The 26,610-nt window shown below is 36.7% G+C and overlaps 1 long non-coding RNA gene across 1 annotated transcript in view; it reads left to right on the top strand.

Annotated features, from left to right (window-relative positions):
• LOC104976682 (uncharacterized) overlaps nt 1-26,610 on the top strand; it is a 692,169-nt gene that overhangs the window by 264,922 nt on the left and 400,637 nt on the right. The window lies entirely within an intron of this gene.

Here is a 26,610-nt window from a genome sequence, read left to right as displayed (position 1 = left end):
AAACCAAAAATATTTCATGTTCTGGCTTGGTTAATGGTGTTATAACCATTCTGTATTGTTTTATGTCTTGAAATAAGGGCTCCACAAGTACAAGATTAGGGGTAGCTGATGAGTTATGAGTAAGCAAGCACTGCCCTCAGAAATGTGCCAGTATCTCCATCCTCAAGATAAAAACCAGAAGCTCAGAAGGCTTAAATATGTAATGCTGAGGAGCAGTGGAAGTAATGCTGAGGAACAGAGCTGACCTCAGGTCCACTTAGTATCTAAGCTCATACTTTATGTCTATACCCTACAGTATACAAGTCTTTTTAGTTTGCTTTATAGGCTGTCCTACATAAATATCTATGTTCTAGATAGTTTTGAATATAACCAGCTATTTAACAGACTAAGTATAAATAATCAGGGAGGTTTTGCTCTAGTTGGAGGGATGTCACATGGAGAGTGGCATAGGCATATGGAAATGTAGCCAACAAAACATGGCATGATATTAATTAGTGCCAGCTGAGATGCACATTCAATAACTGTAGGATTTTAGCAAGGAAGAGCTCACTAAGAGCTGAGGTAATGGCACTTCCATAGTGTAGTAGTTATCTCACTGAGATAGGTAGTCTAGGAGGAAGGCATGATTAGTTTTCAGACATGAGGTGTTATTAATAGTAGGCATGGTGCATGCGTTTTCAAAAAGTGTGATGAGCATTTATTATGTGTAGACCTGAACTAAACTCTGGGAATACAGTGGTTAGAGGGGTGGACAGAAACCTTCCCTGTCCTGTGACCCGTTTCTCCTCAGGCCCTGATGTTTCTTATGCCTACAGAATCACCTGGGCATCCTGGTGAAACATAATTTTTAATTCAGGAGCTCTGGAACAGACCCGAAAGTCTGTATTTCTAGCAAGGTCCTGAACAATGAACATGCTGCTGCTCTACAAACCATACTTTGAGTAGGGAGACTCTTGAGGGAGTAGATCAGGAATGAAGAAATCAGTGGTGAGTATTTAACTTTAACAAAAATAACTACGGATATGTCAAGAACACATAACCACCTACCCTAGCTTTCAGCTCCTATCTCCATAGAGACCAGGCTACCATTGCTTCCTTGTTGTGGCCTGGATAGGCCAAAAAGATGAGATAAATCACTTTGGTTTACTAGCTGAGTGCCAAAGAATTGATGCTTTTGAACTGTGGTGTTGGAGAAGACTCTTGAGAGTAGCTTAGACTGCAAGGGGATCAAACCAGTCAATCCTAAAGGAAATCAACCCTGAATATTCATTGGGAAGACTGATGCTGAAGCTGAAGCTCCAGTACTTTGGCCACTTGATGCCAAGAGCTGACTCATTAGAAAAGACCCTGATTCTGGGAAAGAATGAAGGTGGGAGGAGAAGGGGAGGACAGAGGACAAGATGGTTGGATGGCATCACTGACTCAATGGACATGAGTTTGAGCAAGCTTCAGGAGATGGTTAAGGACAGGGAAGGGAAACCTGGTGTGCTGCAGTCCATAGGGTTGCAAAGAGTCTGACATGACCGAGTGACTAAACAACAACAAGATCTGTATATTCAATGGATATCTTTCCTTTTTGTTGAATTGTTTTCCCTCACCTATTTACAATCTGGGAGATTGTAACAAATTGTTTTTGTATATCACCTTTTCACTCTTGCTTTCCTAATATACCTTTCTCCACACGCTAAAAAAATTGATAGGATTTCAGCTTGACCCTGATATTATTGGAATCAGTCCAATCACAGAACATTTCTGAATTCTGTGAATTTCTAATTTTATTTTGAATATATGCTGTCTTTCTTCCCTCCCTTTCTTCTTTTTCACCCTCTCTTTTCCCTTCTTGCCTCCTTACCTTTCGTATCTTCTGTTGTTGTTTTTTTTTTTTTCTGCCATTCTGTGTTTTTTGTCTACCCTCAGAGTGAAACATTTGCAAATTAGTAGGGATTCTTAATATAGCACCAAAATGATGAGGCTTTGCCACTTACTAGTTTTCTTACTTTGGGGTAAGTTATTCAACAACCCTTTCCTCATCTTTTAAGTGGGAGTTAAAAACAATGGCCATCTCATAATGTCATGGTGGGATTAAATAATTATTGAACTAGAACTTGGTAAATACTGTATAAATGCTGGTGGCTGTTGTTATTATTATGCAAACTTTTCTTCCTCCTTGTGGGATGACAGACTTTCCCTTTATTGGACAGTACAGATGTCCATGGTACTGAGGCACAGAGTTCAGTGTAGTTGTTATCTCTGATGTTCTGAGGAAACACTTAGAAAGTCTAAAGGGTTTTTAACTCCCATGCCTTCTTCCTCCATGTCTTATCAAGTTGTGAACATTTTTTCCATTTCATATATATACCTCTCCTTTATTCTCATTATTCAGTTACCCCACAAATGTATTTTATGTATGTGTAGTTTATGTCATGATGGCAAGACAGTTATGGATGAAAGTTGTTTCACTAATTTTTGACAATGATGATATAATTTCCACTATTTCTAGTATTAACATCCATCAAGTATATTATAAGGGACTTCTGCTTTTAGCTACAATGGAATGAGGAGAACCAGATTTTACCTTCCACTTTAAACTCCTGATAAAAAATGTAGACAAACATATAACCAACAATAATGAGACAGTGAAACAGGAAGTGGAGGACAGCGATACTTGACAGAAGGCAAACAACCAAGAGGAACCTAATGAATACCCCATCTTGCTTCCAAGAAGGATTTTCCAAGTTCATTGCAGGGTGAAAAACCTTAACAGAGCCTGGAAATCTCTCAGAGTTTAGGAGACACAGTTCAGAGATGAGGAGAGCCAAAGCAGAATACATACGGCAGAGTCCTGGGGAGACGAGAACTGCACACTGAGTGAATGTTTCCTGTCAGATATTCGGATAAAGATGGCTCAGTGCCTCCCCGTGAGGGAACTACGAGAGTCCAGGAAGGATTATCAGAAAGAAATAGGCAGAACAATACCTGCAGCTCACACGGGGCCAGGAAGAGTTTATGTTCTCACCAGCCAGAGTAAAAAGACCTACAACACTGAGCATCAAGTACATTCTCAGTGTCACAAAGTACAGAGGCAAGCTACAGAAGGATCAGATTGTTTCCAAATAACTTCGTTGTGTCTGAGAACAAAAATGAAAGATCTATTTAGGAATCAAGTATCCTCCAGCATTCAACAATGTCAAAGACAATGTCTGACATCTAATAAAAGTTGACCAGGCATACCAAAAAGCAAAAAAAGACAACTGATCAGTAGGAAAAAAGTCAGTCATTGGAAATAGACCCAGAATTGCCAGAGAATTAGTAGATAAGAACATCAGAACAACTGGTAAATCTATACTTCACTTGTTTTAAAAGATAGAAGAAAGAATGCACGTTAAAAGAGTCAGAGAGGTTCTAAAAAAGAACCAATTTGAACTTTTAGAGATGAAAAAGTTACCTGAATGGGATTAAATGTATATTAAATACTGAAGAAGAAAAGATCAGTGACCCTGAGGAAGTAACAATAGAAATAATAAAGAAAATAAAATATAGAGAGAAAAAGTAGAGGAGAAACAGCAAAACATCATTTGAGTTATGGAACAATTTAATTAGTATAATTTATGTATAACTGAGGCTCAGCAAAAGTTGACAAAGAGGGGGGACAGGAGGAAATATATATTTGAAGAAATACAGCTAGAAATCCAATTTTTTAAAAACTGAATTTCCAAATTTGATGAAACGTATAAACCCATAGGTTGAAGATGCTCAATGAATCTCAAGCACTAGAGACAGAAAGAAAACTACACCACAGCATGTTAAAGTACTTAAAACCAGTGTTGAGAGAAAAATCTTTGTGTCTCTGAGAAAAGACACATTACAAATAGGGTCCAGTGGGTAAGTGACAGCATGCAACAGCCATCCCATCTAAACTAATGCAGATGGAAGACAGCGGTGCAACTTTTTTTATATATTGAAAAGGAGAATATCAACCTCAAATACTATTTGTTGTTCTGTTGCTAAATTGTGTCACACTCTTTGTGACCCCATGGACTGCAGCATGCCAGGGTCCCCTGTTCTTCACTCTCTCCTGGAGTTTGCTCAATTCATGTTCATTGAATCGGTGATACTATCTAACCATCTCTTCGTCTGCCTCAAATTCTATACCTAGCAAAAACCTCTTTCAAAAATAAAAGTGGAACAAAGAATTTTTCAGACATAAAGCTGAGAAAATTAATCACTGGCGGAACACAATTACAAATACATAATACAGCAATGTGCTAAGCATTTTATGTACTTTTTTTCATCTATTATTTTCCAAAACCTATGTAGTATTGGCACCCTTACAATGGAGAAGGGAATTACGTTTGTGAGATCTCAAAGAAACAGCCATGGTGTAGCCAGACTACAGAGCTTGCACTAATATCAGTCAGTCAGTTCAGTTCAGTTGCTCAGTCGTGTCTGACTCTTTATGACCCCATGAATCACAGCACGCCAGGCCTCCTTGTCCATCACCAACTCCCGGAGTTCACCCAAACTCATGTCCATGGAGTCGGTGATGCCATCCAGCCATCTCATCCTCTGTCATCCCCTTCTCCTCCTGCCCCCAATCCCTCCCAGCATCAGAGTCTTTTCCAATGAGTCAGCTCTTTGCATGAGGTGGCCAGAGTATTGGAGTTTCAGCTTCAGCATCAGTCCTTCCAGTGAATACCCAGGACTGATCTCCTTTAGGATGGACTGGTTGGATCTCCTTGCAGTCCAAGGGACTCTCAAGAGTCTTCTCCAACACCACAGTTCAAAAGCATTAATTCTTTGGCACTCAGCTTTCTTCACAGTCCAACTCGCACTAATATACTTCAGGCCAATATGAAAAGGCTGTATATTATATGATTTCAACTATATGACATCCTTGAAAAGAAAAACTATATTATAGAGATAGTAAAAATATTAGGAGTTGTAAGGGAATGGGGATGGAAAGATCAGCAGGTAGGCTGCAGGTGGACCACAGACGATTTTTAGGTCAGTGAAAGTACTCTGTGTGATCCTGTGCACTGTGACGATAGATACATGTTCCTGTATGTTTGTCCAAAGTCACAGAATGTGCAATGTCAAGAGTAAACCCTAATGTTAAATAAAGTTTTGAGTGAGATTGTGTGTCACTGTCAGTTCATCATTTGCCACAAATGTACCACTCTGCTGGGGGATGCAGGTAATAAGGAAAGCTATGCATGTGTGAAGGTAGAGTCTGTCTTCTCCTCAGTTTTACTGTGAACCTAAAACTGCTCTCAAAAATTAAATCTAAATTTTAAAAAAGTCTACTGTCTGTATATTTGTTTCACTAGTCTAAATCCACATCTGTAGCCAGGAAATAGTGTTTTTTGGCATTTGACAGGAAGTGAGACTATCTCCATTGAAATCATGTGTCCAATAAATATTTTTGACGATTAAGCTATTAAAGTCATCATTTTATTTTATTTTATTTATTTATTTATTTTTTTTAAATTTCGGCGCCGGCGCCGGGCAGCTACCAAGAAACAAGCCCGGCGCGAGGAGGTCCCACGCGACGCTGCTCGCCGCCCCTAAAGTCATCATTTTAAAGAGGGCTCATACCTACTAATGATGTTTGTTACAATAAAAATTTAAAGAAATTACTTTATTAGATATATTTTAGTCACAGTCCAGTGTATATTTTAGGCAACCCAGGACAAAAGTTTAGATAATCAATTACTTCTTATATTCAATCATAATCAGTCATCTTACTATAATAATGATTGAAATAAACTTTCTGAGGTAATTAGAATTAAAGAAGAAAAAGATCTAAAAATTCCTAAAGCTTTTCAGTCACTTAATAAAAGTGAAGCATTGACTTTATATGTTTGATCAGTTATTAGATTTTAAAAACTCTATTATAAAGCTTTTCTATAACATGTGCCTTTATTTTTTCATTACAACATTCTAAATTATCATTTGTGAACAAGTAAATATATAAGGTATTTTATTATTATTTTGCTCAGTTTTTCTAAACAGTTTTGAGTTAGGAGAGATTTGTAATTCAGTTTATGTCTGGTTGTATTACTCAGTTAGTACTAACTTGATTCTGCATACTGAGTCTCAGTTAAAATTTGTGGAAAATTGCTGTTAAAGTATTGCAATGTAGAAAAAAGCCATGGGATTCTATCACTGAAAATGTAACTTCCATGCAAAAAGTTTCATGTTTTAATGACAAATTTTCAAGTGATTCTGATATGCTTAAGAAACTAGAAAGCACTGCCAATGAGGGAAAAAATGAGAACATTAACATGCTTCATGAAAACTCATTGTAGATATATTATCTGAGATATAAGAAGAATCATATGATTTAAAGAATTTTAAAGACTTTAAAATTTGGAAGAAACAAATTAATATTATTTTTTCTCCTTAATTGCTTACGTGAAGTTTGTCAAAACTTCATTGGAATAAGAAGTTTAATTGAATAACAAGACAATTTTTAGCTAGAGATGTTCATCTTCGTATTTTGTAAACTATTTATCAGAAAATCTGTTGATACACTTCATACACATATGAAGCGTTGGTGAATTTGTGAAACCTGAAGCAGTTTTATATTCAACAGAAGGTTGTTTAAATTTTTAAAATTCAGGAAAAGCATAATCTAAGTTTACATAAAAAGATGGCTATAATTCTTGATTCCAGTGTGGAAAAGGAATGCTAACTCTGTTGAAAAGAATGAATAATCTGTAAATAATTATATGAATTTCTTAATAATAACTGATCATAAGTCTAATTCAGAAAGAACATATAAACTTTAAGAGAAACTTCAAAAGTGATCCAAGCAATAACTAATAATATTAATATTTATAAATGTGTTTTTACATTTTTAAAAAGTCAAATCATTTTAAAATCTTAATGATGAACTGATCTAAATCTTTCAAAACCCACATACCTTTTTCTATAATTAGTTATAGAACTTTGAGAACTTATCAGTAATCAGATGTACCTGAAGAGTGAAATGAACAATTAAATAGCATAATCAGACAAGCTATCTTTATCTTTGTGGTATATCTATATTTGTCCTTATATAATACAATTGAATACAGCATTTAGATTTCCTGAGGTCTCTTATAGATAAGAGAGAATACCAGAGGGTAATTCAAAGGAGGGGAAAACCCAATATTCACTAATCTTTAATAGATAAACACTTGCTTATTTATTAATGCAATCATTATTTAATTTATAATGTTTTCATACCATTTGTGGCTCAACTGGTAAAGAATTCGCCTGCAGTGTGGGAGACCTGGGTATGATCCCTGGTTTGGGAAGATCCGTGGAGAAGGAAAACGCTACCCACAATTCCATGGACTGTATAGGCCATGGGGTCGCAAAGAGTCAGAAATGACTGAGTGATTTTTGCTTTCACCATTTAAAAATAGTTGTTTATGTATTGTACTTCACAATCATATACTCTGATATTACAGTATTTGAGTCAGTGCTGCATGTTTGAAAGTAGGTAAATTAAAAGGAAGGTTGTTTGGGGTTTTTAATTAAATATAAAAGTAATAGTAAATTATAGTGAATGGCTAATTTAATACTGTAATTTTCTCACATATCAATAAAACATTCCAAATAGAGTAAAAATTGTTTAAATTTGTATAGAAAATTTTATAAAAACATTTATTGTCTAAAATCTGAATGATTGGAGTGATAGAAAATGAATTACAGGCAATTTATCATATATGACTTTATAGAGTTGTAAGTGAAAATTAAACAAAATTCCTTTTATATTAGACTGAGTCAAAATTTTCCATATCTTAATTTAGCTTTATTTCTGTTGATAACAATATGTATTAACTATTCTTTGGGGTTATGAAACTTGGGAGATTAAGATTCCCAAACTGAAGCTTTTTTCCTCTTAGAGAATGCGCAAATACTTCAAAGCTTGAACTCTGTAGATTGTTTAAATGTACCCAAGGAATCTCATCCTACATGTTGGGAATAGGTCCTATAGCATTATGTTTATTTCCATCACTTTTCTGTATTTTTCTTCTCTCCAATGCATGATTTTTCTGCTACTGTGAACTCTCCTACCAGGCCCAATCAAAACTTTGTCCCATGAAGTAATCGGTCCTGGTGGATGGGTGATCTAATATTGCGGACAGCTAGAGCTTATGTGCGGCTTATCTCTTTGCGGTACTCCAGGGGGAGAAATGTGTGTTTTCTGTTTCCTCTTATCAAAACGAGACTTGGGGTCACCTGATATCAGACCCTAGATTTTACCTCCCTCACAAATCCAATTTATTCAATCTATTTTGGACTTAAGCATTCCACATAACCCTTGACACCTCACTGTGCTTTATGATAGATAAGGTAGGAAACTCAAGGCGCTGTTGATGAAAATAAAACAACAAAGTCTGCACACACACACACACACACATATCTTGCCAGAGAAGTGCCTTGAGCTGTTTTGAAATAAGTAAGTTTCACTTACTTATATAAGTGGTAGAATAAAGCACCCCTGTTTTTTTTGTTTTTTTTTTTTGCGAGAATGGAGCCTCACCGCCCAGTAGTTGGGCGGGGCGCAGAGGGTGCCCGCGGTTGAGGGAGTGGCAGCCTGGGGTGGGTGGGCCCCCTGTTTTTATTTGTAAAAAAAATTGTCAGATAATTTGCAGGCCTGCCCTGTATCTTTACTGTTATTGAAGTTTTAGTGGAATAAAGTTCCATTTGCTTCTATTCACAGAAGACTGTCATATTCAGATAATTTGGCACAATGCAAAATTTATCTCATACCAAGAGATTATAAATGTTAATGAAACAAAATGGTATTAATGTGAGATTTTGGGAAGAATTTCACGATATTTGGTACAGTAACTTCACAATTAAAGTACTGTTTCACTACTGTCTGCAGACAAAGGGAAGTGTGGCTCTTATGAATTCAGTATTAATACAGTATTGATCGTTCTATCAATACTGAACACTGTGTGTTGTGTGCAGACTGGCACTCTTCGGAATGATCTAGAAAAGTTCCATTGTTTAGGTCAATGTGAATCTGTTTGGAGAGTTGCTTTCTCTTTCACTGTAGAAATATTCTAAGAGATGGACACAGTAATGTAAGCCTACTAAGCAGAGATTTTAGGATGGCTTTCTTTAATTCAAAACACACAGAATTCAAAAGAGAAAGATGTGTTTGGGAAAGGAAGAGCTCTGACAGGAAGCTCATTGTAGATGGGTGTTTTCTCTTCACGAAACTCTCTCGTGATAGTCTGAGTCTTGCAGAACGTCTCCATGGTGTTGAAACGACTCTGTTTCCCTCCTTGACACTCTTGGCCAGCGGCTGTCCCTAGGTTAGGGTCCTTTGGAGGGGCTTCTTGGCACTGCCTTGCAGTCCTCATCTCGGTGACAAACAAGACACTTTCCTCTCTGGTGTTCAGGTGTCATCTCAGACCTGGTACCCTCCAAACTGAGGTCGTTACCTTCTCTGGGAAAAGAAAAATACTTCATCACAAGGACTGGAGTGAGAATTAAGTAGACCATGATGGTTTTAGCACAGTTCCTGGCACTGTATAAGTTCCTAGTAATTGCAACAAGCAATACTATTTTTGGATATGGTGGGTCCTTCTGTGTTCTCTATTGTATCCATATTATTACCTTTCCTTGACCACTCAGCCTTAAAAACTTGAAGTCATTTTTCTTCCTTTGTCATCCTCACTCAGACTGTCCTCCTTGGTCACAAATTCCTCTATGTTCTATCCTTCAGGGATTTCTTTTTTCCTGTCATTCTGTTCCAGGTACTGCCCAAACAATAACCAGTCTCCACTCCTTCCTTGCAGACAGAGCCTGTTTCCTACTTGGGAGACTGAAATGCCATTCCATAGAGATATTTCAGGTTTGGTTCTAGACAACCACAGTAAAATGAATATACTGAAGTAAGTCACATGAATTTTTTTGGTTACCTGGTGCTTATAAAAATTTTATTTATAATATACTGTAGCCTATTAAGTGTATAGTAACACTATTAATACCATATATATGTTAATTAAATATCGGTAAAAACTGCTAACCATTGTCTGAGCCTTTAGTGAGTCATTGTAATAACATCAAAGATCACTGATCACAGATCACTGTAACAAACAATCATGAGTCTGAAATATGGTGAGAATTACCAAAGTGCAACAGAGACACACGAAGGGAACAGATGCTGTTGGAAAAGTGACACTGATAGATTTGCTTGACACAGGGTTACCACACCCTTTATACAGAATGACTTTGGGGGCTATATGGAAGCCATCTGGGTCCTGATTTTATTTGTCAACCTTTATATAGAGCCTGGAGTCTATAAATTGGTCTTCTCCCTGGTCTGCTTGTTTTCTCCTTTTATCCTCCCAAACTCCCCTGCCCCTTTCTGCTCAATAGTGCTCTTTATCTCCCCTTTTATTATATGTCAATCCTGTTAAACATCTTTTAACAATTTTCCATTTCCATAGTAGCAGTCTCCAAGTAGAGGGAAGATGGGCAGTACAACCCAGTTGAGCATGTGAAGAAACTGTTAGAAATTAAATGTCAATGGGAAATTAAACTTTACAACTATTTTACATATCAACCATCATTGTTTTTTTCACCAGATCATTTATCTGATGGTCACATATCACTCAAGGTGAGAATTCTACATGGAGGATCTATAGATGAAGCACTCTTACAGATTCAATTGCTCTCACATTATTTTGAAATATTGAAGGATACTTGAGTTTCATTAAGTAGATTCATAGATTATATAGTTTTTTCTAAATTATATAAGGTGACATCAAGAGATCTTTAAACCACAGTACTTGAATTTGGTTCCAGACTGACCTAGAATCTAATCTTGGTGCTTCACCCCCATAAATGAGTAACTTTGGGTAGGAAACCACAGTTCAAAATTAGAATGGGCATAAATGACATTCTGGAGATAAGGAAACACCTAACCCAGTGAACACACATAACCATTCAATTACTGTTATTATTTTCTTGCCTTGTCCAGGGTATAGCTTGTTTTCAATTAGAGTGCACGTTCCTTGAGCATGAAGTGTGGATATTTTGCTGTTTGTTTCTTTCAGAATGTTACATACATGAAAACAGTGCATGCTGATGCAACCTTGTAGTTAGCTCCTGGATTCCTCAAACCTCCACATGTTATTTTGTTTTGTTTTGAGGATGATTGTGATAAACAGAACAAAATAAGTATGCCCAGTTTATTTTTTTATCTTTGACCACTACATGATCACATTTCTTAAGGTTTTCAACAAAATTTTATCTATGTATTTTTTCTTAATACCACACAAAATATTTCTAAGAGAGAAAGAACTCAGTTAGAATTGACTGTTTTGAGGTTGAATAACCAAAGTAACCACTTTGAAATAAAGACAGCCTATTTACTTAGCCTCTGGGGGGCTGTCCAATGTTATAATCCTGAGTGGCATTGACATACTGAAGGTCTCTTGAACTTGTGCCCACTCCTATCTGGGTAATTTTTCATCAGTATCCTAGGCTTATAGCATACTTGTGAAGTAGAGAAGTTAAATTCACTTCACCCATGAAGAAACAGCTTTACTATCGTATCAGCAAAGAGTAAAGGGGCTTACTTTGATTTCTTAAAAATAGGAATTTAAGTCTACAATCTCCTCAAATAATAAATTTGAAGTGTGTTGGTAGTCTCAAGTTTATCTTCCACACTATGTGATTATAGCTGTATCAAAACAGGAATTTCCATCTTGAAAAATCAAAGAGAATTCCATGGCCAAGGGTATCATAATCTAGGCATATCCTCATATAAGAAAAGTTTCAGACTGAAGTTAGGAATTGGCATCATCAGCAACACCCGAAGTTCTTCCTAAGAAGGGAGCCTCAAATTTTAAATTAATGGAGCCCCAATCACTGTCTTTAATATTTAAAAGGGCCACTGTCCAAAATAGCACTCAGCATAGAGAAAGCATATGAGCTCAGACATCATCCAATCTTAAAGCTTGATCCAGTTATATATTTTAACTTGAAAATGTCATCAATTTTTTTGAATATCTAAAAACTGCATGGTAAATTATGTAAAAGAAGAAAAATAAGTAGAGCCTGAGTCTTTGAAGTCAGGGCTAATTTGATGACTTTCTAAAATTTTAGCATAGTTTCTTTGGAAGCTGAGTGTTTTACAAGTATACTTTTAGACTGGTAATTGTAAGATGAGTAATCAGTGTAATGATGTGATGTGTATTTTTAATGTTACACAATAATTTACTTCCTTTCTGGAGTTTTCCATGTAATACAGTGTTCCCCTTTCCCACTCAAAGATGTATCTGTCAATCAGGGAGATTTGTGGGGGAAACTTGTAAAAGTCAGAAAAAGTCAAATTCAGGAAACTAACATTTTCTGGCTCTTCTGATTGGTATGGATATCTCCTACTTACAAACAACTTTTGTTCTTAATCAGTCTTGTAAAGTATAAATAAACCACATCAGTATAATATGTGAGATGGGACTTGGTAGAAGAATTCAGTAGTTTACTTTATGAGCAACATTTTATTTTCTGTATTGTCCTAATCTAATGAATCCTTTGCTTCAGAGACAATCATCATCTTTCCTTTGGAATGTTTTGTTGCCCAAGTGAAACATGGTGGACAGTTTTGTTGTTACTGTTGTTGTTGTGTGTGTGTTTGTGAGAGGGAGATAGAAGTTCTTTTCATTGAAGAATAGATTCCTTCAGATCAGATCAGATCAGATCAGATCAGTCACTCAGTCGTGTCCGACTCTTTGCGACCCCAGAATCGCAGCACGCCAGGCCTCCCTGTCCATCACCAACTCCCGGAGTTCACTCAGACTCACGTCCATCGAGTCAGTGATGCCATCCAGCCATGTCATCCTCTGTCATCCCCTTCTCCTCCTGCCCCCAATCCCTCCCAGCATCAGAGTCTTTTCCAATGAGTCAACTCTTCGCATGAGGTGGCCAAAGTACTGGAGTTTCAGCTTTAGCATCATTCCTTCCAAAGAAATCCCAGGGCTGATCTCCTTCAGAATGGACTGGTTGGATCTCCTTGCAGTCCAAGGGACTCTCAACAGTCTTCTCCAATACCACAGTTCAAAAGCATCAATTCTTCGGCACTCAGCCTTCTTCACAGTCCAACTCTCACATCCATACATGACCACAGGAAAAACCATAGCCTTGACTAGACGGACCTTTGTTGGCAAAGTAATGTCTCTGCTTTTGAATATGCTATCTAGGTTGGTCATAACTTTCCTTCCAAGGAGTAAGTGTCTTTTAATTTCATGGCTGCAGTCACCAACTGCAGTGATTTTGGAGCCCAGAAAAATAAAGTCTGACACTGTTTCCACTGTTTCCTCATCTATTTCCCATGAAGTGGTGGGACCGGATGCCATGATCTTCGTTTTCTGAATAATGAGCTTTAAGCCAACTTTTTCACTCTCCACTTTCAGTTTATCTGTTTCTAGCTATTCCCAGATCACCACCAGTGAATCAAATATTCTTCATATTACAGAAAATTTAAATGACTTAATAATAATATCTAAACTTAACAGGGAGTTTTATATCCCATGCTCTTAGGTATTTAATTAAAAATAATTGCTCTGGTGTTCCAGGATTTAAAGCCATAAAGAGAGTACCAGATCCTCTTTGCACCGTAGCTTCCTGTTCTAACAGTGGCCAGAAGAGTTGGAAGGCAGTTACCCTGTTAAGTGCTTGTTTTCTCTATTGTAGATTCTGCACTGTGGTTACATTTCAGCTGTCAGTTTTCCCCAAGGAAAAAGCAGTAAGCAAAGAATATGAATAAATAAACGCTCAACATCTTGCATGTCCAGAGTTTATTATAATTTCTTGCAATAATGATAGACATTGTGTAAGCTTTATTTAGGGATATTTTATGATCACTTGGCATAACCATATGCCATAATTGATATTTGAAAGTGCCTGTATTCCTGCTAGGATATGGAACTGATGTGCTAAGTTAAATAATGATTGTACATTTTATAAGCTGATCTTAAAAGTTTGATTCCCTAAATCGAATTCTGATAGTCATGCACTCAATGAAAATTTGAATAAACAAATTTCGAAACAGTAACATTTATCATGTTATCTTCTATTTAATATTTAGTTTTGTTTTTATTTTTTTTTCTCCATAGATTACATTGTAGACTGAAGCTCTACTTTTTGTTTTTATTTAAAATTCAGTTTCATTACATTTCTCTAGTTTCTTAGAAATATATTAATTTATAGATATAAAAAAGTTTATGGTTAAAATATTAAACCATTTTGATTGTGTATGTTCCAATATGTAAATAGTAGAGTCATGTATTTTTATTACTCAGTGATCAAAATTTATAATGTCTTTATCATATGATCAATTTTATAAAATACTGTATTGTAATGTGGGGGATTTGACTTTAAAATTTGGACAAGCCTGTGTTAGAATCCCAGTTCTGTAACTCCTTTACAAGGATTACTATTTTATCTAAAGCTAGATGTATTAAGTCTCTGAGTTCTCCCCCAACCCTTTTTTTCAATCATAACAAATATGCCAATAGGTACTCCTTTTCTTTGTTAATGTTAGAAATTCCCTTTATTATATCCAGAAAGGTAAAAAAAAAAGGTGGGGCAGAGTGATGGAATATAGAAACAGAGTACCCAGGCTCTAGTCAGGTTTTTGTCTGACATTCTAGATCTATAATTGTGCAGAAGAGTTAATAGCAGACCCGAAACTGCTGTCTCTAAAGAGCTCTGCTTGAAATGTTGGCGTTCAGCAGGTATTTGGGAACTTGGATTTGGGGAGCGTTCCTGCCATCCTGATATGAGTGGCTGTTTTTGCCTGGATTATCTGTGTAAACAGTGTGGTTTATGATGAGCAGCTGCCTTCCTTCAGGGACTCCGGCATTTTGGTATGTGCTCGGCAGAGCATGCCTACGTGACAATCCACCAACAGAACTGCTGGGCACTGCGTCTCTAATGAACTTCCCAGAAGACCACACTTCACAGGTGTTGTCACAACTGGGAGAATAAAACATACGTTGTGTGATTTCACAGGAGAGAACTCTTGGAAGCTTGCACCTGGTTTCTTCCGCGTTTCACCCACATGCCTTCTCCTTTGCTGATGTTCCTTTGTATCTCCTCCCTGTATAAAACCTACCTGTGCATATGACTGTACACTCATGCATAGTCCTGTAAGTCCTCCTAGCAAATCACTGGACCTAGGGTGGTTTGGGGACCCCTGACCCAGGGATCTGGCACAAGTTAATATACCTCTCTGAGTCTGTTCCCTCTTCTGTGAAGTATGTATGATCCAGACATCTCCCTTGCAGGATGGCTGCCAAGTTAAAATGTCTGCAAAGTGTCATATATATGTGGGTTGTTGCCATTCCTGTTATCATTGTTGTTGGTAGTATTATTTTATTTGAATCATTGTCCTTTAAGTTAAGACCTCTTGCAGGTGCTTTTTGGTATGCTTTCTTGATGTAGTGGGCGTGGGGGCAGGCTGAGGCATCCAAGTCACTCCTCTTTCTCAGCTTGGCCCTACTATGATTCCATAAATATCCCATAAGAGACCAAGATAGAGCTGAAAGGACTTCATATATTGCAACCTGTTCTCCCCAACTATATTCTTAGAACTGCATAGCAACCCTAATATTTTATTATTATTACTTCCTTGCTGAGCCGGCAGCTAATACCATCTTATTTTCCATCTATCACAGTCCTGATATTTTTCATGAGGAAGGTAAGACTGCTTAATCTCAATGAAGGCAGGTTCTTACGCTAGCCCAGAGGATGAATCTCGGTTAGTTGAAATAAATGATGATAAAATAATCTCATTCCTTTTGACCACTGATCAGTCTAAGAAGGCACTTTGACTGTTGTGATTTACAAGATGTAGAAATAAGAATACTAGGGACTGTTTCCCTTCCCACATAAGAAGATAAAGCCTCATGAAGCAAAAGCCCTTTTCTCTTTCTTGCCGAGAACATGAATGCAATGCCTGGAGCCACAGTGGCCATTTTGTGTCCATGAGGACACAAACTACTAAAGGAAGACTGTTCAAGAAGAAGAACAGAAAATCCTTTGCCTTTAATGTTGTCATGGAGCATCCCAATGCTTTCTTATTAAGAATACAGTGTGCAGCAGGAGATAAGGACTTCAATAAGAGAAACTTTAAAAATATTGCTTTATTAGTATTGATATATATGCTATTTATAGTATACTGGAAGTATATAAAGTCTGTTAATATATATCCCTGTAAATCAGTGAATGTAGCATATTTGAAGCCAACATTTGCCTGCATGGTTATTAGAGCCTTGCTATAAAACTGCCCTTGTTTTAAATCCCCAAAACAGGCTTCTTGTTGGATTATTACAAGGAAGCAACCATTTTAAAAGCAGAAGTAGAAAAGTGCATTTGGAATTACAGCCTTTAATAGAAGTGCTTTATTCTGTATGTACCATTACAAGTTATAAAATACTATTACAGTTGAGTGTTTGGGGGTCAGTTTGTTTGAGACAGAAAGAGTGATGACAGAAAGCACAAAAAAACTGGGAAGAAGATCACATGGTATCTATAATAGGAAACTTTAGGTGACTCACTTCAGACTCTTCAGTAGCTGCAGTAAACACCTGCTGTCATATTTGACACTGCTTGTTAATAAGTGGAAAATTTCTAAAGAATCTGTATCTTAGCATAACTGCTTAGCTGGCGTAGGTTTTGTGAATAATTGATGATGATTTTAAATTGAGATGCATCGACGGCGTGCACCAGCATAGTTGGCTTTACACCATCCTCTTTCCAAAGTTTTCATCTGAGTGTCTGATTAACTTCCGAAGAACCAAATGCCACTTTCCTTTTGCTAAATTGATTGATTAATGGGTGAATGTAAGCTACATTTTTGAAGGAAATCCAAAGTGTCCTGTCATCTTTTATAAACTCTGCTTAAGAGTGTAAGAGGGAATTTGTGAAATGTACACCCTTTCTTTCCAGAAACATTCTCTTCAAGCAGAGGAAAATGGCCTATGGCTGAGGTCAGCAGTGGAGGAGTTCCCTGCTGGTGACCCTGGTGCTTCTAACATAAACACACTTGTGTTTCTTTTCTTCATTGTCTCTCTTCATACTTTTCTCCGTATTTTTTTCCCCATTGTTTGTGTACTGTGGCAGTTACAAGTGAAGAGGTGGCTGACTTCTTAGTTTGAGCCACTCAGTACATGGGAAACAGGAGTAGTAGGTACTGAAAGTTAGTGGTGAGTATAAAATTCTCTGAAGAGTTACAGGTGCCTAGCAAGAGAGAACTAGAGATATTATTCTTTTACAAAGACGATTTTGTACTTGGAGCCAAATCCCCATTGCTTTGTAAAAAAAAGTAAGCGTTTTATTCTAGGATAGTGTTGCTTTTACAGAAAAATTGAGAAGATAGTGGGGAGTTCCCTTATATCCCCCACTTAGTGTCCCTTACTCTTAACATCCTCAGTTCAGTTCAGTTCAGTCGCTCAGTCGTGTCCAACTCTTTGCGATCCCATGAATCACAGCACCCCAGGCCTCCCTGTCCATCACCAACTCCTGGAGTGCACTCAAACTCATGTGCATCGAGTCGGTGATGCCATCCAGCCATCTCAACCTCTGTCATCCCCTTCTCCTCCTGCCCCCAATCCCTCCCAGCATCAGGGTTTTTTCCAATGATTGGTACAAATATTGGTACATTATTATAGCTGAAGTTCTTACTTTATTTAGGCTTTTTCGTTTTTACCCAGTGTCCTTTATATGGTCTACATTTCCAACCAGGACACCACATAATATTTAGTTGTCATGTCTCCTTAGGTTCCTCTTGGCTGTGGACCTTGAAAAATTTATGAAGCAGTGGTTAGGTATTTTGTAGAATGCCCCTCCACTGAGATTTCTCTTACATTTTTCTTATGAACAGGTTGACCTTATAGGTCTTTGGGAGGAAGGCTAAAGTCTGATGCTCATCATATCATATCAAGGTATATACTTCCAATATGGCTTATCACTATTGAGGTTAACTTGCATTACCTGGATGAGGTAGTTTTTGTCTAGTTTACACTATAAAGTTATTCTTTCTCTTCCCCCTTTCCTTACTGTACTCTTTGAATTGAAGTCACAATGCCCAATCCACACTTAAAAGGTAGGAAATTATGTTCCACCTCTTGGAAGATAGAATATCTATATCAGTTATTCAAAATTCTTGTGCATATCAGACTTGTGTCTTCTTCACCATCTATCTAGTCATTTATTTATTTGGGTTCATGGATATTTATTTTATACTTGTTTAAAAATATACTTGTTTATAAAATAAAATATATTTTATATTGGCATGTAAGCCAATAATACTTTGTTACTCAGATTGTCCCACCTTTGGCCATTGGGAGCTTTTTCAGCTGGCTCCTGTGTTCCTTGGACACATCTTCTTCATTATGGGTGTTTTTGAGCACTTCCTTACTTTCTGGTGGTTTAAGATGCATCCAGCTCATCTACTGTATTTTCTGCCTCAGCCATAATATTAGCCATTTCTCCAGGGATTTCTGGTTCCTTTTACTAGAAAATGGTATCAGAAACCAAGATCTGGATACTTAGCCTGCTTTTCGTTATTTTACTGGAGGAATCTTTGATTCTGAACAATCTCAGCTTAGATAACAAAGAAATATGTGTGCCCTTACTCTTGTATATATTTATACCTTTAAGTATCCTTGAATGCAATAATGTTATCTATGTTAAATTAAACATGAGTTCAAATGAGTATCTCCAACTTCATACTACATGGATCATACTAACTTTCTTTCCATGTTTAGCTATAATTTCCAATGATAATTGGAATATATATTAAAATATATAGCTATAATTTACTCCAACGGTAAGAAATCTGGTTGCCAGAATTTGTTGTCCACTTACTTAATTGTTCAATTCTAGCATACATATAGAGTGAGTTCAGAAGAGATAGCCTATGTTCCCGTAGGAAACAACCTTTATCAAGTGTAGTTCAGTGCTTATGTACAGTTCCTTTTACCTTTAGTCTTACAGAATTCAGTACTTTAAAACATTACTTAGAGCATTACCTGTTTACCTGGCCCCTGTTGGTGAAGTTGTTTTGTGTAATTATAATACATTCAGATAGTTTTGTTACATTATGCATTTCATCCTTTGATTTTCCATCCTCCTAAATTATTATTTTTTTAATTTCACATGTTAACGCTCATTCTTTGTTTTTGCTATAAAGTTCTATGGATTTTGACAAATACATCATGTCCTGTATCTACCATTACAGTATCATATAGAAGTTTCATGGTACTAAATAAAGTCCCCTTTGCTTTATCTGTTGAACCCCTACGCCCATCCTCTCCAGAACTTCGGGCAATCACTGATCAGTTGACCATCTCTATTGTTTACCTATTCCAGAAAGTGATATGATTGGAATCATGCTCTGTAGTCCTTTCAGACCAGCTTCTTTCACTTATCAATGGCATTTTATAGTAGTCTATATATTTGCATGACTTGATAGATCATTTTTTTATCACACAGTTAGTATTCTTTTATATAAATGTATAACATTGATTATCCATTCATCTGTTGAATTTTGGTTTTGCTGATTTTGAAGAATGTGTCCATAAATATTTTAAAATTTTCTCATACTAGTTTTTATGTGGATATAAGTTTTGAAATGAGTTGGATAAATACCGAGGAACACAATTACTGCATACTATGGTAAGACTTTGTTTAGCTTTGTTATAAAGAACCAAACTGTCCCCACGAGTGGTTGTATCATTTTGCGCCTCACCAGTGATGAAGTAGAGTTCCTGTTGCTCTGCATCCTTACCAACAATTGATATTGTAAGTTTTTTTTTTTTAAATTTTAGCCATACTAATGTGGGCAGTTTCTTATTATTGTTTTAATTTTTATCTCAATAATGAAAAATGACGTGTATATTTTCATATGCTTATTTTCCATGTGTATATCTTCTGTGGTAAGGTAACTTTCCACAGCTTTTGCTCAGTTTTAAATAGGTCTTTTTGCTTTTGGTGTTGTATATTTAAAAAAAAAAATAACATCATCAACTCTAAAGTTACATTGATTTTCTCCTATGTTCTCTTATAAAAGTTTTATTTTTCCATTTTCCATTGAGGCACATGATACAGCTTGAGAATGTTAATGAAGATTTGCATCTAAGCTTATTAATTTACATGTGGTTGTATAGTTTTACAACACTGTTTGCTGATGAGTCTGTCTTTCTCCATTGATTTCCTTAGCTCTTTTGTCAGATATCAATTGATTTTGTTTATGTGAGTTTGTTTCTGTGCTCTCAATTCTACTCTGTTGACTTATGTATCTGTTCTTTTGTCATCCCATCATATGCTGATTCTCGGAGAAGGCAATGGCACCCCACTCCAGTGTTCTTGCTTGGAAAATCCCATGGCGGAGGAGCCTGGTGGGCTGCCGTCTATGGAGTCACACAGAGTCGGACACAACTGAAGTGACTTAGCAGCAGCAGCAGCATATGCTGATTATTGTAGTTTTATAGTAAGTCTAGAAATCAACATTGTTCTTCTCCTCCTTTGATGCTGTATTGACTACTCAAAAACTTTTGCTTTTCCATATAACATTTAGAGTTAGTGCAGATTTCTAGAAAGTGTCTTGCTCTTATTTTGGGTGAAAGTATGTTGAACTTATAGATCAAGTTGGGAAGAACTGACATTGAGTCTTCTAGTTCATGAACCTGGAACTTCTTTTCATTTATGTTCTTTTCTTTTTTTATAAGGTTTTTAAAAAAATGCTTTTAATTATTTTTTAAATTATGAAAGTGTGATAACATATTTACAGGAGACTTGGAAAATACAGAACATAGTTACAGATAGTTCCACTGTATTTTACACTTATTTTTTAAGTAGATAAATTAAGATTTTTAGTTGGAGTTTCAATTTCAAACTCTCAGAAATTAATAGAATGAGTAAACAGAAAATCAAAAGGATATGGTAGACCTGAAAAGCACTGAACCAATTCAACATAATTAAGACATAAAATTTTCACACAATAGCAAGATACAAATTCTATTCAAGTTCCCATAGACTACAAGCCAGGAGACACTAGAACATATCTAGGGACGAAAAACAAGGTAGAAAAATTTAATGGTCTGAAGTATTGAAATCATACACAGTCTGTTCTTTTACCACTGTTCTTCCCATTTGGTTTCATATTTCATTGTGTTGTAATTTTCCATATACAGAAGACTTATACATATTTTAGATTGATACTTCATTATTTTACTTTCTGGTATGATTATATACATCTATTATAAATCTAAATTATGTTGTTATAAATTCTTATTCTCATTGTTTGATAACCATTACTTTTATCTAAGAAAGCAATTAATTTTTGAGTATTAATCACATATTCTACAACCTTGCTGTAATTTATATCATTCATTCCAGGAGCTTTTTGGTAGAATTTTGGATTTTCTAGAGAGTCCTGTCACCTGTGAATAAAATCAGTTTTATTTCTTCTCTTCATGAGTTTTTAACAGTATAATGTCAAGAAGTCCTAGAATATAACAGAAAGAAACAAACAATTCTTTTTCAACTCTGTTAGGTTTCCTGTGAAGTCCTTTTTGTTCAAAAACTATCAGCACAAATACATTTAAACTTTCCTCTGTCCTATGTACATTGGAAAAAAGAGGGGAAATTGTCTTACATATTTATTTAAGGGAAAAATTTTCTCAAACAGAAGTTTCTCAGAAGGAAATGAAAATTTAGGGAAGATGTCATAACTTTCTCAAAGTTAATTGAATGTTCCAAGTCCTCACTTTGATGGACTTTTCCCTCCTTTTTTGTAATATAATATTTAATTCTAAAAAGTCTTATAAAACATGTATAACATTCCTTCTTTGCAGGAACACAATCGGACATTGTAAATGTACTGTTAGTACTTTTTGTACTTGTAATCCAGTCATAGAACATCTCTTTTTCAAGGGCAAAGTAATAAGCTATGGTGTTTTACACGTAAGCTTTGAGCTGTTGATTTCTTTCAGGAATGCCAAATAGGTCTTGCAGTGAAATTCATGCATAACCATTTTGCAAAGACATATGCTGATTACACACTGATGATATATTGATTACGGATCTTTGCAGAAGAGAAATGGAGATTACCACCTAACACGTGAATTGAGCCATTAGGTGGATTGCCCTGTGCTAAAATAAGATCTACAAATACTGACCTGCTACGTACAGAAATTAACTTAATAGTAAAACCAGACTAAGATAACACAGGCAAGTAAATATATCATCAGTCTGAACTCCTGACTTTAAGTAGTGGCAATACAAGTATTCCTTATTGTGGAGCTAATTAACAAGTTACATTTCATGTAAACAAGTTTGCATTTATTTATTGAACATAATTATGTGCATTATGTACCAGGCATTGTGGCAGATCAAGGGAGGGTGGTTAAAAGATAGAAATTAATGAACTTGGCTTTGGCCTTCTTAAATGTGTTAATTACATTCTGAATTCAAGCTCTAGTGATTTGGGGGACCTAACTGTATAACGAGAAAGGTCATTTTATAGGAGTGTGTAACATAATAAGAGGAAGGGTGGAGAAGGCCCTCGGGATGGCTGTAGAGCCTTGACCTTGGACACTGAAGGATATTGCAAGCTCTCTTCCTCTGCCTTGCATCTCTGTCTTTCTTCTTTTTTTCTACCTTTTTTTTTCTATTGAAGCATGGTTGGTATACAATATTAATGTAAGTTACAGGTGTACAATATAGTGGTTCAAAATTTTTAAAGGCTATGCTCTATTTATAGTTATTGCCAACATTTGTCTAACTCTCTTTTTGTAAATGTAGTTGATGCTTCTCTTTAGCATCTGGCCTTTTCAACTCCTAGTTGCAAACAGGAGTGCACATACTAGAATATAGTTGTGCATTTATTCATCCAACAAATATTTATTGAGTGATTATCATTCCAAGCATGTTCTAAGTACTTGATTACAGACCATAATGAAGAAGAGATTAGAAACACCTACCCTTCTAGAGTTTATACCCTAATGTGTGGAGAACATATGAGAAAAATGTTAGAGAGTGGTAAGTTCTAAGGTAAATGGTAAAAATAATGAGAACAGACTGAAGGGGACTTAGTGTGCTGGGAATAGGTAAAGGAGGTTGAAATTTTAGGCAGAATGTCAGAATAGATAAAATTGATAAATTTTCTCAATTTTAAAATTGATAAAATAACACTGCACAGAAAGACTGAAAGAAGTGTGAAATTTGGCCACGCAGGTGTCTGGGGGAAGAGTCATGGCAGAGGAAATGGTTAAAGTTAAGGACATGTCAGGGGCATTGTGGAATAGCATGGAAACCCACATGCCTGAAGCAGAGAGCAGGAGGATAAAGAGGTCAGAGGAGAGATGTAACAGGGCCACCGATCTGATGTAACAGGGCCACTGATTTGCAGACTGTTGTTCTAAGAACTCGGTTCTTTCTCTGGCAGAAAATAGGAGTCAGGAGAGGGTTTTGAGGAGATGATCAATCTGAGTCATTTTCAAGGTTAGCTCTCAGTGTCTGAGCTACATGGAGACAGTGAGTGGAGCAGTCAGTCTTTCCCCCAAACCTTTTTTTTAGCCTCTGTTACAGGAGAGAGAGCTCACTTGCCCATCCCACACAAGTCATTGACTTCTGAGGAGCTTTGGTTTTGTCAGTGAATTTGCTTGCTGAAGTGGACTTTCTTTTTTTTTTTAAATCCCAGATTTTAAAGCTTATGTGCAATAGTTTTAATAAAGAGTTTTACATACAGTACCTTAAATAAAGTACAGCATGTTTTCAAATTTAAATACTGTCTGTATATACAGTGGCATATATTCTTTTTTTTTTTTTTGTTCCATCACCTTCAAATATCCATTTGCCAATTCTCTGTTTAAATATCCTTTTTTTAAAATTTTATTTTATTTTTAAACTTTACAATATCGATTGGTTCCGCCATATATAGAAATGAATCCATCACAGGCATACACGTGTTCCGCATCCTGGACCCTCCTCCCTCCTCCCTCCCCATACCATCCCTCTGGGTCGTCCCAGTGCACCAGCCCCAAGCATCTAGTATCGTGCATCAAACCTGGACTGGCGACTTGTTTTATATATGATATACATATTTCAATGCCATTCTCCCAAATCATCTCACCCTCTCCCTCTCCTACAGAGTCCAAAAGACTGATCTATACATCGGTGTCTCTTTTGCTGTCTCGTACACAGGGTTATTGTTACCATCTTTCTAAATTCCATATATATGCGTTAGTATACTGTATTGGTGTTTTTCTTTCTGGCTTACTTCACTCTGTATAATAGGCTCCAGTTTCATCTACCTCATTAGGACTGATTCAAATGTATTCTTTTTAATGGCTGAGTAATACTCCATTGTGTATATGTACCACAGCTTTCTTATCCATTCATCTGCTGATGGGCATCTAGGTTGCTTCCATGTCCTGGCTATTATAAACAGTGCTGCGATGAACATTGGGGTACATGTGTCTCTTTCCCTTCTGGTTTCCTCAGTGTGTATGCCCAGCAGTGGGATTGCTGGATCATAAGGCAGTTCTATTTCCAGTTTTTTAAGGAATCTCCACACTGTTCTCCATGGTGGCTGTACTAGTTTGCATTCCCACCAACAGTGTAAGAGGGTTCCCTTTTCTCCACATCCTCTCCAGCATTTATTGCTTGTAGACTTTTGGATCGCAGCCATTCTGACTGGCATGAAATGGTACCTCATAGTGGTTTTATATTCTTATTAAAGATAAATTCAAGTTTCTGTTTGTCAGTTCCAAAATGCATGTATATAGCTTGCTAAATCTGATAAAATAGAGTGAGGCATAAAACAGTCAAGTGTTCTATGTTATCAGGAAGCCTCCTTTTAGCAGTCTTTTCCCCCTTAAAAAAAAGTTTCAAAACCTGTACACTTCTAAGTTTTGAAAATATCTGTTAAAAGGCAACATTTCAGGTTAACCAATGATTCTTACAGTCTATAGTAATAAAACTAGATATGTGTAAAAATTGAAGAAGGCAATGGCACCCCACTCCAGTACTGTTGCCTGGAAAATCCCATGGATGGAAGAGCCTGGTAGGCTGCAGTCCATGGGGTCGCTAAGAGTCGGGCACGACTGAGCGACTTCACTTTCACTTTCCACTTTCATGCATTGGAGAAGGAAATGGCAACCCACTCCAGTGTTCTTGCCTGGAGAATCCCATGGATGGAGAAGCCTGGTAGGCTGCAGTCCATGGGGTCACACAGAGTCGGACACGACTGAAGCGACTTAGCAGTAGATATAAATATGTAATTATGTCCATATACACATTTGAGTTTTTCAAACACGCATACCTAGGTCACATCCCCATGTGTGTAGAATAGGGGGATGAGGTATGGGAGGATAGTTTTCAGAAAGTGGGGCACAGTTGGAGGGAAGAGCGTAAGGAAGCTGGCAACCCCATAGGTTGTTCACCTTGTGTCAGTTAAGATCCAAAAGAATAAAAAGTGTTCATAAATATTTTCTCACCCAGGTTATAGCTAACTGCAACAAGAGGGATATTGGTAAAGCCTGAAGGGAGGTGGAGAGGAGGGGAAATCACTTTTTAAATGGGTCATTAAGGCACTTGAGCTGGAAAGACAGTTTGGATTTGGCCACACAGAGATGGGAGTGGAGGAAGCGGTGGGAGAAGAGGTCACCTAATGCGGAAGAATGTGCCCTCCCCAGGGTGGGGGTAGGATCATCTACACAAAGTATGCATGAGTTTACCCAGGAGGCTGCTGAGCTGCTCTGCAATAATGGGCAATTGCCTTCACAAACGCCATCCTCCTTTCGCTGGTTCACCCCAGCAGACACTTGCAGGGAAAGGTATTAAGAACAAATATCAATGCGAAACACATAATTTTTATGAATATGATTGTTGCATTGAGCTGTTGCAAAGCAATATTCTATTAGAAAGTCTATAGAGGCATTGATTAAAAAGAAGGAAAACTTCCACTTAAACTTCTTCTCTTTTGGATACTTAATCCTGAACACTAATACTGGGCACACAACTACAGTCCAAATCCTGAAAAAGATGGAGGCACCAGTGTCTTCTAAGCCAGACAGAAATTCACTGGATAATGAAAATTTTCACAATGTTAAGCTTACTCCTTAAAGTTGTTATTTAAAAATATATTTTTCTTTAATCTGATTTTCTTTGACCTCACAAAGATTCTGTACTAAAGCTACTACTCTTTTGTTTTTTGGCAATACATACATACATACATACATACATATATAAAATTTTCTTCCATTGAGTTTCATTGAAATTCTAAGGAATAATTATCTTTGTTTGTTTGTTTGTTTGTGACTACTTATTTATTTATTTATTTTTAATTTTATTTTATTTTTAAAATTTACAATATTGTATTAGTTTTGCCAAATATTGAAATGAATCCACCACAGGTATACCTGTGTTCCCCATCCTGAACCCTCCTCCCTCCTCCCTCCCCATACCCTCCCTCTGGGTCGTCCCAGTGCACCAGCCCCAAGCATCCAGTATCGTGCATCGAACCTGGACTGGCGACTTGTTTTATATATGATATTATACATGTTTCAATGCCATTCTCCCAAA

This window comes from Bos taurus, chromosome 22 (genome assembly GCF_002263795.3).
Source record: "Bos taurus isolate L1 Dominette 01449 registration number 42190680 breed Hereford chromosome 22, ARS-UCD2.0, whole genome shotgun sequence".
NCBI classification, from domain to species: Eukaryota; Metazoa; Chordata; class Mammalia; order Artiodactyla; family Bovidae; genus Bos; species Bos taurus.
Note: the sequence above shows the minus strand (reverse complement) of the source record. Positions and strands in the feature narration are given on the sequence as shown.